The 15,932-nt window shown below is 42.7% G+C and overlaps 1 protein-coding gene across 3 annotated transcripts in view; it reads left to right on the top strand.

Moving 5' to 3' along the window:
• The first annotated feature begins 241 nt into the window (after positions 1-241).
• Positions 242-15,932, top strand: part of PLD1 (phospholipase D1) — a 119,111-nt gene continuing 103,420 nt past the window's right edge. For 2 of the 3 annotated variants that reach the window (XM_090050915.1, XM_090050912.1), the window contains exon 1: positions 3,806-3,985. The gene's annotated coding sequence lies outside the window, so the exon portion shown is untranslated. Of the gene's footprint in view, positions 307-3,805; positions 3,986-15,932 lie in introns of those variants that run through there. The other variant, XM_090050913.1, reaches the window with a different exon arrangement.

Here is a 15,932-nt window from a genome sequence, read left to right as displayed (position 1 = left end):
TCCAGTCGAAGGGAGAGATGATGGTTTACTGCTTATGCATAATGTGTACAGTGCACAAGAGGCCTTAAAAACCATGCGTAACAATCAAGGTATCGCTCTTTCTCAAATATACAAGTGTGAGGCCTGCTGATGAGGCATTTGTCAATAGAAAATCTAGAAAAGAAGGAAACGAATTGACCAGCCACAGCCAAGGAACTTACTGATATTTATACTTTGCATTTGCAGAATACAGCAACTTGGATCCCCATTGGCAGGGTCTCGAACAGCTTTACATGAACTAAACAAAGTTCACGCTTTGTGACTTAGGTAAGTGTTCATATACTTCTTTCACAGATATGGAAAAGCACATAGACCGTAAGGGTCTTGCCGAAGATCACAGATTGTCAGGAGCACAACTTCTGATCTCTGCCCTATTCTCTAGCTTTAGCCAGCACTACTTATTCATAATACCTCAAGATATGATGAAGGACAGCTGCCAGGTATTCGTTTGTTGGGTTATATCTGAAATAGGGGATGTTATGGTAAAGGTAACAAGTCTCTAGTGGGTGCAGGCACAACTTTTTGGCTCTTAGGAGGAGGGACTGGGAATTGTGAGCCTAGAATATTCTGCTGCTTGATTGGGCTGTCAGCAATGCCAAAATTTTCATTGGAAAAATGTTACCTTTTGTTGCTGATCCTGCAGTAATCATACTGTCTGCCAGAATAAACTTAACCTAGTATGGGAAGAAGACAAATACACATTAACTGAGCTAAGTCTCATGAGCTGGGAAGGATTTGCTGCATCACTCTTGAAGACTCTCATCATGTTTTAATTTACCTCTTAGATAAGGGAAGAAGCAATAGGCTGTGGTGCTGGATGGTACAGGAAATCGGTCCCGGGACAGAGCGAACCTTAAATCACTGTTTTTCACTAGTTGTTGCACAGGAGAACAAAGTAAAGGGTGGGTGAATGAACTGTGAGGCAGGAATGCCCACACATCATGCTGTCCTTCTGGGGCCGGCAACATGGGCAGTATTTTGAAAAGGGGGGTGCAGATGGCAAGGTGCATCATCACGTACAGAACAACACACATTTTTCTCCAATTAAATATAAACTAGGAGCTTCACTAATATACTAGAGGCCAAGGGCTGTATTATTCAGTTTAAGATTGAAGCAAAAAAACAAATATAACTTCATTGGAATGAGTTAAAAACAAGCTTCAGGGCTGTGAAATAGGAGCTTCATTCCCAGGAATAGCTAACAGACCCCAGAATTGCAGAACGAAGGATCTCACCAAGAGCATTAAAAAGAAGAGAGGGTCATTGACACCTGTGGGGTGCAGAGTTTAGAAGGGATCAGGTAGATTACAATGAGCCATGAGATGTTCTGGTTGCTTCCCGCAGCTTTTATTTCTAAGGGCATCACTGCTCTGATCAGCCACGTGAGAGCGAGACAGCGTTCTGGCTGAGTGGAGCAGTGATTCCCTTTTGAAGTAAAAGCCACAGCAAGCAAAGCTCTTCCTTAATTTGTTAACCCACTGCCACCCCTAAATGAAAAATCCAGGATCCACTGTATAATTTAGCTTCCCTCCCCCAGCCTGCACCCTACCTGGACCTTTGGATGGAGATGGGCAGTGGCATTCTGAAGAGTCTTACTTATTTTCTGTAGGTTTCTGCCAGGTGTCTAGAGGTTTGTCCTTCTTGATGCAGACTCATAGGAGTATCTGTGCCTTTGAGCTCCTATCTGCATATGAGTCAAGAATCAGATTTGCTGAGCCTCTTTAAATCACAGCGTTTAGTGGATATGGGCTTCCTCAGTGTAAAACCACTTGGGGTGGAAAATGTGAACAGAAACAAGCCCAGGCAGGACTTGGCTTTTAAGCCCAGTTAGGAGATCCAGTACAGACTTTTAAACTTGATTCTAGACTATAATCGCCGTACACATGGGCTAGACCAGTGGTTCTCAACCTTTTCAGAGATTTTGCCCTCCTCCACTTCTTGAAATGTGGCCCCACTTCTGGTTGAGAACCACTGTTAGTGCTGCCTCAGCTGACCTGAGTGCTTCTTAACCAGCTGCTGCTACTGCCTCCCAGTAAGTATGCCCTGCATGCCTGTGCACAGCCAGCCCAGGAAGGGCTGGGGAATGTGCACATGTTCCTGCTACATTAGGGCTCTCTGATAACCCTGACACAGACAGAGCTAGCTCAGACTCTAGCCCAGTGGTCTCCAACCTTTTTAAGTAGGAGATCACCCACTGGCAATGTGTAGGGGGTGCGTGCGGGTGCACGTACACCCCTGGAGCGTGGCAGTGCACCCCCTGTAAAAAGGCACCGCTGACTTTGTCAGTGGCACCTGCGGGCAGTCCGTAATTGCTGCTGGCCGACGCTGCGGGTGGTGTCCGTGGGTGGTCGCTGACAATTGGTTGGCGCTTGCCGCCCCACCGCCCTCCCACCCAGCTGCTGACAGTGCTACGGCTGCCTGCGGCAGCTCCCCACTTGCCTCTGCCACGTTTCTGCCACTGCCTGGAAACAGGCAGGAGTGAAGCACGAAGGGGGCCAGACCAGGAGGGGCTACAGCCCAAGCCAGCTCTGTCTGTTTTATCAGAGAGGCCTAATGTCACTTGGCTGCCTAAATTGTAGCACCCCAAAGGGGGTCCTTGCGGCACCCTAGATACGAACCACTGGACTAGTAAAAAATGTTTAAAGCATGTTAGATAAGACTTGCTTTAAACCAGTTCAGCTAATGTAGTTTGAGTCCTGCTGAGCTTATGTTGGTAATTAAAACATTGCCTAAAGGCTAGGCCCTACTGTAATCTCATTTACTCTAGTGAAGTAAGTGGAGTTTTGCTAAATTTACATCAGTAGACCAGAAACAGAATTTGCCCTCTCATTGGTAGTGATTAAGGTTGGCTTTTTATCTACAAGTTTTGTAATTCAATTCAAGAAGTGTCTTGTCCTAAAACTCAGAACCCCACTCTGTGCTGAAATCTTGAGAGGGGAAGTCATGAAGACTGAATTGTAGTATCCACCATCTTAGGTTTATTTTTACATGGAAAAAATTCAGACCCTTACCTTTTTGTCAGTGGAGCTGCAGTGCTGGATACTGCATTACTATAATTAGGCTTCAGGCAGTTTTACCAAGGTGTCAGTTCAGACTGTTCATAAGCATTAATACTCGCTGTCGCTTTCTCTCTCCATCGCAAAAGAATTTGCTGCTCTCCGTATTAAAAAGGGCTTTGGTAATATTTAGAAATAAAAAGGGCAGCATTAGGAGACCCAAAGACGCTAAATTTGACCATAATTATTAGCTTGTCTTATGCTAAGAATAATATCGTATATATTTAATTCACGGTTCAGTTGCAGCAACTTTCTCTCTATTCCTCCATCCAAATGTAATTCTTTCTGGACTGTAGCAGAAGGAAAATTGACTTCTTTTTTGAAATATGTATAGCTTTTACATGAATCAAGTCACGGAAGCAGGGAAAGGTCACTCTGTAAGGCCTAAATTCTGCTCCAGTACATTCAGTAAAACAGGGTGAATAGGTATATTTATACTGGTGTAAAGTTGGAATAACTAAGAGCAGAATGTGTCTCTAATGTTTATTATAGTGTAATAACTCGGATACTGTACAAAATAAAGATGTAGCAGGAATCATTAGCTCAGCCTCTGCCTGTGAGTTTTTTTCCCGCGGCATCCTGCCCTTCCTCCCGCCCCCCTTTGTGTGTTTCTTAATATTCAGTTTAACATATGGGAGTGGTTTTCACTTCATTAGTGATTCTTATAGGCTGAAGTGCCTTGTGGGTTGGGTCTCACTTCATTTTGCCTTTAGGGAGCCAGCCTGAATACTTGAACTGAAGCACTTAGGAAGACACAGCTTTTCTTGCCTGCAGATTTCCTCTGTGGTTATTTTTCTCACAGTAACCCAGTCCTGGATAATCACTTCATAGGAGAGGAGATTTTTCATTTAAACGGCACCATGAGGCACCTACGTGCACAGGGGCATAAGGTTAGTAAAGAAAGGCTGGAAGTTTTCCACTTCTTGCCATACGTCATTTTGTTTCTCTGTGTTTTCTAAGCTAACATGGAGCAGCTGATTAGAAAACAGCCCTTCTAAGATCATTGTGTTCTGTCTGGCTGGGGAGAGGCAGTTATTTTTAAGCCCTCTTCAGAAAAGAAAAAGGGAACTTAAGCATCTGGCATTGCTTTTCAAAGGAATGTGTTGCTTGAACGTTGTATTTTTTGGCTGTTTGGAGGCTGGAAGCCAAGTTCATTGCTCCTACAAAGGTACTACATTTACTCGTAAGACTCACAGCCCATTCTCAAAATGACTTTGTAGTCTTTAGGTATCCAGGTTGTAGCCGTATTGGCCTAGAGGAACAAGCAATCAGGGCTTATAGCAGAGACGATATCTTTTCTTAAACCAACAAGATTTTTGCAAAAAAAAAGAAAAATTCTTTAATTGCAAGCTTTGGTCACATTTGTCTTGTTCCTGAAAGCTTGCAATTAAAGTTGGGGTTTTTTTTTTGCAAAAATCTTGTTGGCCTAATGAAAGATACCATCTCTACTGTGGGCCCTGATTGTTTTGTAATCTTTAACACTTCAAATACCTTGCAGAGCACACCGAAAAGAAATGCTAACCCTTGCTACTTAGCATTTTGGATGTCTGAAAATTTGTAAACTCTTGGTAGTTTCTCACTAGTCTGTTATGAATGTCAGTGTCTTCTGTCTGTTTTCTGTGCACTGAAGGATGTGTGTGCTGCACTGTGGCTGGCATACTTTACAGCCAGGAGCAGTGAAAGAGTCAGGGGACTCAGTCTTTTGACAACTGCCACCTCGGAGCATTGGGAGTTCTCCGCGTGCCTTTGAAGAACCAGTTCTGCTGGAGGAAGAACAGTATGATTACTCAGAATTAGAGGTTTCTTTACCTGGTTGTGCTGCTTTCCTTTTGCTCACTGTGAGCTTAAAGCACTCTCTTCTCAAAATTGAAGTCTGATCTTTGAAGGCATTGAATGCTAAATTATGAGGCATAAATACTGGTCAAATTCAGGCCTGATGCAAGCTAATTCATTTCCACTGAGTTTAAGGGAGCTGCACCTTTTTCTCTGCAGGCTGATGTTTTTTTTGGCTTACTGTATATGGCAAGCATACATGTATTATGCATTAGCATCTACATAGTGTTTTAACTGTCCCTGTACAATCCCGCTGAAGCGATTAGGGTGAAATGGCTACAACGATGGGGAAAGTTATGTCCTTTCTATAGCAATCAAATCTGGTAAAACAGATAGCCCTGCCCCCTCCCTATTAAGCTAACCCAGATGTTAGTTTTGAGGAATACAAATAACAATGGAGCCTATTAGCATCAGCCAAATCCATTTGCCAGTGATGCTTATTTTTAATGAGCTACTTGTAGAAGAGGGAAAGCACTTATTCTCCAAGGTTTGGAAACTTGATGGGATGAGATTTTCAAAGCTGCCTAAGGAAGTTAGGTATCCAACCTCCATGAAGTTTGTCTTCCCAGAAAAGCTAACCCTGGCAATTAGTGCAGAGGTCTGAACGCGCAAGTTAGCCAAGGCCACCTGCAAGCATTCCTCCAGCCAAGTCCTTCCCGGACAGCTGAGTTTTCCTATTTCTGTACTGGTCTGTCTAGGGACAAACCCCAGTGTTCACTGCTCTGGGCATCCTTCCCCCTAGCAGTTGCTTCACTTGTCTGTTCTTTGGGGTGCTTGTGGGAAAGGATAGAAAGGGTATTGGTGGACTGTTAGCACTTCACTGATTTTGTTTGTATTATTGTAGCAAAGTAGATAGCTTCCAGCTCATGCTAAAGCAGAAACTTCTCTAACCCACACCCCTGACTGGAAAGGCAAGCTCAGACTCAAAACAGTTCAAGATTTGAATCACAGGTTTTCTGTGGACAGTAATAAGGGGTTTGGAAGAAAAACCCTGTAAGGGGCTTAACTGTGTAGTGAGGACATACCCTAGGAGTTCAGGGTAGAGGTACATTTCGCCAGAAAAGACTTGATTCCAAACCTACTGAATCTAGCAATAGCTAGACATTAATATAAGCAACACTTAAGGAAGAACAGCATTTTTTTAATGGGGTAGGGCTCTTTAAGTTCTTCTCGTGCCATTTAAAAATTAGGTGTTATTCCTTTAAGAATCTGACACCTGATTTAAACAAGATCCATATTTTAAAAGCCCATGTTTCAGGACCGTTGGAAATCTGTAATGTGTCTCTGCTAATGTTGCTAGAAAAAATGTTGGTGAATTTAGCTTTACTGTGCTACAAGCTCCAGAAATGAGCTTCTTCCATTCAAGTTACCACCTGTGCTGTAAAAAGTTGAGTTAAATCTGCTGCATCCTTAGAGATGGAGCCAGCAATTTGTTGTGATCACAATTTTGATCTTAATGTTTCTGTCTATAAAATAATGTTGTAGCAACTCTGTTACTCATTTCTCATGGAACGATTCATTCTTTCGTGTAGCAGAATAGATCATATGACAAAACTGTAAAATGTTGTTAGCTCTCAGTTAAAAAAAAAAATTGAAGGGCCATATACATCATTGATTTTTATGAAGGTTTTGATTCTTTGAGTGTGTTCACATTATGGAAAATAACCCAGTGTATCTCAGTGGCTTTGCTTTCTCCAACCAGAGTTGTTATACATAATTTCACAGGCAAACTGTGCAACCAGGTATAGTTTTGTATCATCTTTGCTGTAAGCTAAGGACACTTTTTCTTTTTTTTTTTTTTTTTTTATTCTTCCTATAAATGTGGGGCTGATTGCTGGTTGGCATGAATTTAGTTAGCAGTCTTGGTAGAAACTTGGAAGCACGAATTAGCAAGGTGTTGGTATTGCCACAGATTTTTTTTATCTTAGATTTTATTTAAAGCCGTTTTTAACACTCATGCAGTTTCTTCAGTGCATCTTCCCTTTAAGAATAGTTGAGTTGGATTCTAGAAGATACCTCTTTCCAAATGAATCCCCAAAACATTGCAACAGGCTTGACCCGTTGTATTGTTAAAGTTTTCTTACGTTACACCTTAACTGCTGACCAGGTGTGGTTTTTACATCAGAACGACTGTTCCTGTAGAAGATTGCACCTTTTTATTGTATAGCCTGAGAACAGGACTAAATGTAAATATGTTGGTCCTAAATTGAGAGGCTTCTGGCTACTAAACAAAAATGTTTGATTTCCTCTGGGTGCATGTTTCCTGTACTGTTTAATTTTTGCTCCTGACTGCTAATAATTCCTTATAGCTCCTCTTTATTGCTTCGGTCTAAGAATGGTTCGTATTTTTTTTTTCCTTTAAACTGAATAATATTCCTTCCTTTTTCATGTCGCTCTCTTGCAAAGTGGAAACTCCCTGCAAGTGACTCATTCCTTGGGCATCAGCAGCCTTCTCATTTGTGGTCTAGAGATGTTCAGTTTGGTTAGGTTTTTACGAGGCCTTATTGATCAAGTTTTATTTTTGCCAGACTGAAAGCGGCTTCAGACCTGCTTTGATTTGTACTTAGTGCATCTTTTTACTGCTGTTGTGAACTTTGGTTTCATTAATATAAGCAGATGCCACCATATGGCAATACATGAAAGCAATAAGTCACAATGTCAGTCTACTAAGGTGCTGCTACTGGGCTAAGATGGTTTTGTGAGTGGCGGGGAAGGCAGTATACAGAATTGCGAATGGAAAGGAAGATGATCTCTCCAAGAAACTCGAGAGAGGTCCTTCTTTTAGGCCCTAGTCTCATTTTTTCTCAACTTTCCCTTTCCCACTTAAATAGAGCCTTGGCCTAGATGGTCCTAGCCTCCTCCCAAGACCTTGGGGGTATACTGCATTTGTAGCTAGACCCCTTAGCTTGTCCTGCAGGGAATGGGGAGAAAACCCAATAGTGCAATTGAGTTCAAACCCTGTGAGGGACTTTGTGTCATTTCTGTCTGCCCTTCTTGAATATTTTCCTACAGGAAGGCTTAATTGGTTCACTGTTTTCATTTTGACAAACTTACGTCAACATGAGCAAGGCTTTGCCCAAGAAAGAACTGAGTAGGTTTGGGCTGGTAGTTATTATTCCTAAGGACGCTATACGCTGCGGGGGACAGAAGGAGGGACATTTTGGCCCCACAAAGCATATGCAGTCAAAGAAGGTTTTGAGTAATGCTACTGCTTCTCCTCTTCATTTGTCTAGAGCAGTCTCCGAGCCTCTTTCTTGTTTTCAGTCATGCTCTCTACTGTCGCTGCACCGAGTAGGGAAGCAGCCAGCGAGGGGAATGGTAAGTGGGAGGAGGAGGCGGTAGCAAACACATTTCTCTCCTCCTTCCCTCCGCTTTGTCTCTTCTTTGCTGAAGGTGGTGAAGCAACACCACCCATGAGTAATATATAAATAACTTTTGATTTTGTATTACCAGGCAAATCTCTTTGCACAGTGACAGGCATCCATCCAAGGTGTTAGCGTTGTCAGGTATTGCCCCAGCAGTTTAAAAATGATAGGTTAAGCTTGTAAAACTCATTGATTAACCTAATGATCATGAGAGTTAATAAGAAAGGGCTTGGGGTAGGTTGAACCGTTCTTGTCTCTCCTGTTATTTGAATGTTTAGGTGCGTTCAAGCTTTTCTCTGCCGCCAGAAACACTTTATGGAGAAGGAGCCTTGCCTTATCACATGGCTCCAGGAGCTGGGGGTTTAAAATAACACCATCAGTTACAAGACTTTTATATAAATTCACAAGATCTGGCAACATTAGAGCTGAACACAGTATCAGGTTGTTTTCCAAGATGTTCCATGTGGCCTCGGTATCGTGTAAGTCAGATCTGGCGTGGACATTTCACACATCCCTCGCATACATGCTGTCTACATTTTGTCATGGCATTAGGTGTTTTCTCCATCATTAAAGTAGATAAACAGTATAAAGTGAGGATTATATAATAGAAGCCCAAACTTGTTTTTCATTTGTCAGACAACTCGCCCACTCTCGTGTTATTCAGAAGTGCTCTAATCTCTGAGGAAACCATCTGTCTAAATAGAAGTGTTTTTTGTGCATGTGGTTATGTTTAGGGGCCGTGGGGGAACAGAAAGCCCCTAAACAATCTGTGAACAGGCAAGTCTATGCTATATTATCTCCACATTTCCTTAAGGGAAGAGCAAAGTAAAGCCTGTCAGAGCCTATTAGAAGAAGGACATGTACAAATGACTCTACCTTCTGTGTGGACAAAAGCAGTGAGGGAGCACTGCCACTCTTCCCCTTCCCTGCCAGCCCTCAAACATTTTGCTGGAGATGGGACAAATCAACTAAATTATACAAGGCTAACATTAAAAACCTTATTACAGTAGAAATTAGGGACCTCGTGCTAGGCCCTGTACTAACATAGGGTAGGGATATATCCTCACCGACCAAAAGTATGGTTTTTATACCTTCTGTGAGCTATCTCAAGATACATAAATAGAGCTGTTTTCATCAGTGGAATAATGGAATTGGTGCAGTGCCTAAATATGATGTTTCTAGATCTGATATTTGGTATCTGACATTTACTGGACATGTTTTTCCAGGATTGTGCAATGTTAGCACTTTAATGGCCTCACCTGGTTTCAAAGTCTCAGAAAATAGTTCACGCCTTTTTGGCTTTGGTCCAATGACTGTTTTTCTGCAAAGTTTTCCCCACTTTATTCCCTTGAGATAGCTTTGTGTTGTAAAGTCCCAGACCAAGCACAGGTGGCTTTTATCTTAATGCGGTCAGTCAAGGTAGACTTCAGGTGGAAGGCATACTGTTGTCCTTAACTAGCTACATCAAGGTAGAAACCGTGTGTGCCTTATTTCTAGTAGGATTTTATAGTCATGTCCATCAGACACTACACCTTTTTTTTGGCAGAGGAGGTATAACCGTCAACTAAGGGATGATTCCTGTCCTGAACAAATCGGAGTATCCTTAGTCAAAACTCACAGCATCTCTGAGTACAGACTCATATATTTGAAGCTGTTTCAGGTGGGGAATGTTTTAGAAGGGCAGGCGCTAGTACGGTCTAATTGTTATGTGTGGACAAGCAGGGAATGATACAGATGTAGCAAAACCATTCCATGTCTTAATGCTGGATGAAGCTGTGTTATCTTCATCCTTCATCTGAGCTTTCCCTTGTTGATATCTAAATTCCAAAAACACATGCAAGCCACTCAGAGCAACAGGTTTCCATTGCCGGAAAACTTTGCAGCGTTTCAGCCACCCAGAAGATGCACCCTAATGTCGTGGCAGCTTCCGCTAAAGATACGTTCCCTTTGCCATATATCCACGCACTCCCTCACCCTTGTGCACTCCCTCACCCTTGTCAGGCAAGGTTTTCAGTTATCTCCTCATGCACCCGTACTGTTATTTTACATTCATAGAGTTTATTTTATTTTCTATAAAGAGGGAGGATCCTCTTTATTCCAACAGTGGGACTGCCACTGTACTGGACACATACCTGCACTGCTTTTACAGTGGTGAAAACCCTTTGAAATTAATGGAATTATTCCAATTTCTATCAGCGTCAGTATGATGAGAATCAGTTTCTTGACTGAGTAGCTTCACATCTTAACATACAAATCCTTGCTGTTCACTGTGTTTTCATTTGCACTGGTGGAGATCCAATGTTGCTTCATCAGAATTTCAGTGTGTGGCACCCATTTCACACTTTCTATGCAGTAGTATAAATGAGGACTTGCGGCACTGAACAACAGATCATCAGGCTCCCTTGTATTTACAAGGTGAGCTTTATGGATTTCCACCATTACTGCTTCTCTCTCTAAATCAGGGGTGGGCAAAATATGTCCCATGGGCCAGATCTGGCCCACCAAGTGATCCCATTCATCTGTGGTGGGTCCCTTGGCCCAGCCCTGCCCAGGTGTGGGGGGCAGCCTGGGCCATGGCACGTGCAACTGCTCCCATTGCCCCAAGTGTGAAGGTGCCACCTGGTGCAGAGCGCAGCCTGTCCTATCCCTATGAGTGGCTTTTGTGCACACCAGGACCCCTGCAGGCATGGCATGCTCAGCTGGGCTGAGGCTGCAGGCAGGCAGGGAGTCACACTTGGAAGCAGGACAGGTGGATGGGGCCAGGTTCACAGGGCGGTGACAGCATGGGACCGGGGCCCAGGACAGAGCTGTGATGTGGGTGGTGTGAAAAGCCATGGCGAGGGCCAAGGCTGGGTCATAACCCCTCGCCCCCACAGCCCTCCACAACTCACTAAAACTCCTTAAGTGACCCTCCAGCCCAAATAATCCACCCCCCCACACACACACTGTAAATGGCTGGGCGCATACGGGGGTATTAGGAGGTGATCTGGAACCTGCTGGACAGATCGTATCTCAAACCAGCATGACAGCGTGAAGGAACAGAAGTCACTATCCTTTTAGAAATCAGCTCGGTGGCATTCTTTGTCTGAACATGTGCAGGTGCATGATTCACTTTATACGCACTTTTCCTTACCATGCTTTCATGTAGTTGCTTGACTTGAAAACCTTGCTCACGCTTTTATGTTATGGGCTATGTTGTGAGGTACGTTTATATTTCTCAATGCTCTCAGTGAGAGGTGTCACTACTGTGTCGAGGGTAAAACACTCCCTAGAACTGTTTCCAGGTATTTCTCCAAGGTCTGTGAAACAAAACCAGTGTTGTCTGTTACTCTTAAGGTACAGACAGAAGTGCAGCTCCCGAGTCTGACTCAGAAACTGCCATGAGCTGGACCGATCTTCCTAACCCAAGAGACATTGGGTTGGGAGGATGGGAGATCGAACTCCAATTTGGAGCAAATTCAAGGAGCAAGGCTGTGTCTAGCCTCTTCCCGTAACTTGTCCCCCCCTCTCCCAGCCCCTGTGCTGTCTCAGGATGGGAGTGGGAGAAGACAGGGGAGGGAGGTCTGTTCTGGGGTTTCCCCAGCCTGTGCTGGAGTTGGGGGCAGGTGGATTGGAGCCCCCCCACCTTAGTGGGGCTGCAATACACCCCCCACCCCTCTCCATTGCTGGGCAACCCCCAGAATGAGCTCCCTCCACTCTTCCTCCTCTCCCATTGTGAAAACAGTGCCGGGTGTGAGACTCGCCGCACCAGCCCAGCCCAGCTCCCAACGTGCACACACACAAGCAAATGAAAGCACTCCGCTTTGTTGCAGGATCAGGCCCTTTTAAAGCACTCTGCAGCCGTGCTCTGTGTTAGGTCATGGCTGTAGAGCATTTCAGGGGCCAGATCAAATGCAAATTTTCACTTCTGCCTGCGCTTTCCGTCTCCCGCTGGTGTCTGTTTCCTTCTGTGTAAAATCAGTCTGTTTTCTGGTCACTGGATTAAATTGCTTTGTCTCTTCCTTTTCTTTTTTTCAAATTAGACACAAACGCTGAGAGCCAACAATTATATTTCATCTTTATTTGTATAGCTCCTAGTGTAAGGGTTTGGGTTTTTTTGGTATTGTGATCACTAATAATAATAACACATTCTTATGGTATGGTTTAAATAACTTGTGATGCCCTAAACATTTTCATGACAAATCCATTGTCAGGTAAAGTGAACTCACTACAAACTAAAGCTAGGAGATGCTTAGCTGTGAGTGGAGCAAGGCTCTCTTACTTCTCTGAGATGTAAAGGAAGTTAAAAGCACGGCTAGAGTCATTTCATTTTGTACACATATTCTCTTTGCTCAGGCTTTGCAGTCCTTCAGTAAAATGCAGGTCTATGGTGACATGTCTCCTAAAAATGCAGCATATGAATTAATTGTTTGGTATTTTCCGGAGTTCTTGGCCACTGCCGCTGAACCTGTCAGCACTCAGATTTGCCTGCTGAATTGCAACTGTTACATAGCTCTCATGGTTAGATGATCCTGGAAACAGTCAAAAGAGAATACTTTCCTGAAGGAAAAGTATGTCACACATGCATTTCACTGCGAAATTTGTCCCTGGTATTTCTTAGCACTAGTTCCTGAATGCCTGGTCGCCCAATCTTTGACTGCTAAAGATTGCTGAGCTGGGTACTAAAAACACTATAAATGCTGAAAATATGTAATCTTCTAAAACACATTTTTCTATGAAGATATTTCTTATGCTGTCTGTCTGTCTGAAAAGCAGAGTGTGGGGCTATGCCCTCGGGTCTGAAGCCAGTGTCCATTAAAGAGAGTGGAAAGATTCCAGCTGACTCCAGTTGGCTTTATATCAGACTCCTAAAACAAAACAGATGAACCAAAGCCAGTCTGAAACTCCTACAGTTTGGCCTGATCCTACTGAATTTATCATTTCATCATGGCCATTACTTTGAGAAAGTGGAGGCACAAGCAAGACATGGGTTTGTGTATCTGAACCCTCACATCTTGGTTTCTAAATAAAATATAAAAGTATTGATTTGATATCAGCAGAAGCAGGATGACTATCAGTTGAAATCCGGCTGAGCAGTAATGCACCAAATGGGCATTACAGTTCATAAAATGTAACATTTCATCTCCTTTTACTATTGGCCATATGCAGGTATCCACTCACTAGCAGGGGACTATGGGTTCAACATTAAAATACATTTAGCAATATCGGTGAGTTACTCAGAGAGGAAATAATTGAATAGGGTTAGTATACAAGTGCTCTACCAAGAATTAAAGAGTGTTTCCAGATTGTTAAATAGATCATTACCCAAATGTCATTGTAAATAATGGCAACAACAATAACTTGCATATTTTGCTACTGAAAAGGTCCATGACTTAGGTCAGGGCCAGCGTGTAGGGGGAAGAGGAGAAAAGAGGCTGACGTCCAGTCAAGAGATTGCTTTGCAGTCACTGTATAAAACAAAGTCCAAATTGAAACACATCTCTAACCACCTGCAGCCAGTATGAGCTTCATGTCATGGGTTTTATATTTTTAAGGTGAGAATAATCTAGGAAACAGTTGTTTTAAGGAGCCTTACAAGGTATTCTTCTGGCACAGTTCATCTGTATGCCATTGTACACAAATCTGCAGGTGTTTAGTTTTATTTAACAAAGACATTTACCATAAGGACTGCTGTGCTATTTCTGCTATAACTGTATAATGAACATGTTACCATTAAAAGGCCTGTTTCTGATCACCGTTCAGCAGGTCTACATCTGAAGATTAAGCATTCCTTCCAGATTGACACTTATGCAACGGAAATCCAAATCGAATACTTTTAACATTATAACAGCTTATGCATATTTAATTCCAAAATCACTGCTTGTGATTCTTGGTATTTATAATTAACTTGGTCAGGACGCTATCTCTAGTTATGAAGTCCATAGTGCAAATGACTGTCCCTATTAACAGGGAGGCCACCACCCTACTTCCTGGTGTAAAGCTACGGAGTTTCATATCCTTACAACGGCATCTTACGAAGTAAACCCTTGCTCACACAAGCTTATGCATCTGTTCAGTTAGTCTGTAAGGTGCATCTCTACCTGCTTTTTTCCTTGCCAACAATATATCCTTAAGAGCCTTAGGTGGTAAGATTGTGGAAGTTATTTTGACACGTGAACCAAGTTCATAATTCCTCTCCCAGTACTGTCACACTCATTCAACCTTTGCTAGCATGAGTAGCCCCTACTGTGCTGTACAGTCCCATGAAAGGTCGGAGACGAGATCTCTTGGGACCATTCCTGCATCAGCACTGGAGCTGGTCCCCATGCATATCCCTTTTTAGGAACAACTCAGTAAGAAAAACAAGTTTCAGATTCCCAGCTCAGATAAGTTCATATTTAGCCCTGGTGGTGCATAAGTGGCTGCATATAGAATCTGGGTTTGCGAATATGAATTTTTCATGCTTTTTGGTTAAGCTAGAAGAAGACACATATGTTGAGCATAATTTCAGTCATTTAGAGAGAGAGAAAAATCCTAGTGATTGACAGACTTTTATATTCCTATTGAGCCATGCAAGAAGCTGCTAATGAAACCAATGGAGAAGTGCTGTGGTGTAGCCCTGATGGTCCAGGTCTGAGAGAAGCAAGGTTTTTGAGGTGAACATAATTAGGGGCAATCAAAAGCAGTTGTTCCAATTCACACTCAGTTTGTGACAGTTGCTTTCTCAGATTTAATAAAAGGTACTCTGAAGCCTGAAAGCTTGTGTCTGTCTCATCACTTCCAGCTACGCAAGTTGGTCCAATATAATTTTTTTTTTTTTCTCACAAAGCTTGTTTGTCTAATGAATTCAATCAGAGTGCTGTGTAGAAAAGAAGAAAGCCTGCTGCCCATAGTTAGTATGCAGCGTGAGCTGTAGGACTGAAGTTACCTTCATTAGATATGGCTGGCTGAGCCCATGCAGCCAGCGTTAGAATTTAAAACAGAACTTTTTTTAGCCACCTGTTCGCTCGTATCAGATATACTTGGATTTTAGGCCTTTTTGGGAAAGACTATGTTAACACTTTGTGTGGAGGATGCTGAGCACGGTGAAGTCTCAAACCTAGATATTGCATCTAGACAGCAGCACTTTATAAAGTAAATAACAGACTTGCTGAAAACGGAGAGCAATAGACTCCCATCGTAAGAGGATTTACTAGGAGAAAGGTATAAATTTTACTTACGCACATAGCGAAAAGAACCCTAGACTAGAGGAATGAAATGTAGAACGGCTCTAGAGTACCAGAACCTTTATCAAGCCATAATTAGGATAGTTGTAGCAATGAGAGCCTATTAAGTGAATTGACTAAGCTAGCTTTTTCTGAACTGAAGTAGATTTCTTTTTTTCCACAGAGTTTTAAAATGAATGCTGTGTGCAGCAGCAAGAAGGAAACTGAACTCTCATAATTGCAATTCATTTCCTTTAGCACAGATATAAGAGTATAAATCCATCAGGGCCATGTTATGTAGAAACATTGTGGACTGGCTAAACTGGCAGTCTGTCATGACTTGTGTCAGATTTGTAAATGTATTTAAATGTGATATCAGTGAAAGTTAAACACCTTAATAACCTTGCAAATCTGGCCCTAGCTAGGGTAATTTAAGGATTAAATTTTTTGGCTCG

This window comes from Crocodylus siamensis, chromosome 6 (genome assembly GCF_052110815.1).
Source record: "Crocodylus siamensis isolate JL-2025a chromosome 6, ASM5211081v1, whole genome shotgun sequence".
NCBI classification, from domain to species: domain Eukaryota; kingdom Metazoa; phylum Chordata; order Crocodylia; family Crocodylidae; genus Crocodylus; species Crocodylus siamensis.
The sequence above is the reverse complement of the archived record's forward strand: the minus strand, read 5'-3'. Positions and strand labels throughout refer to the sequence as shown.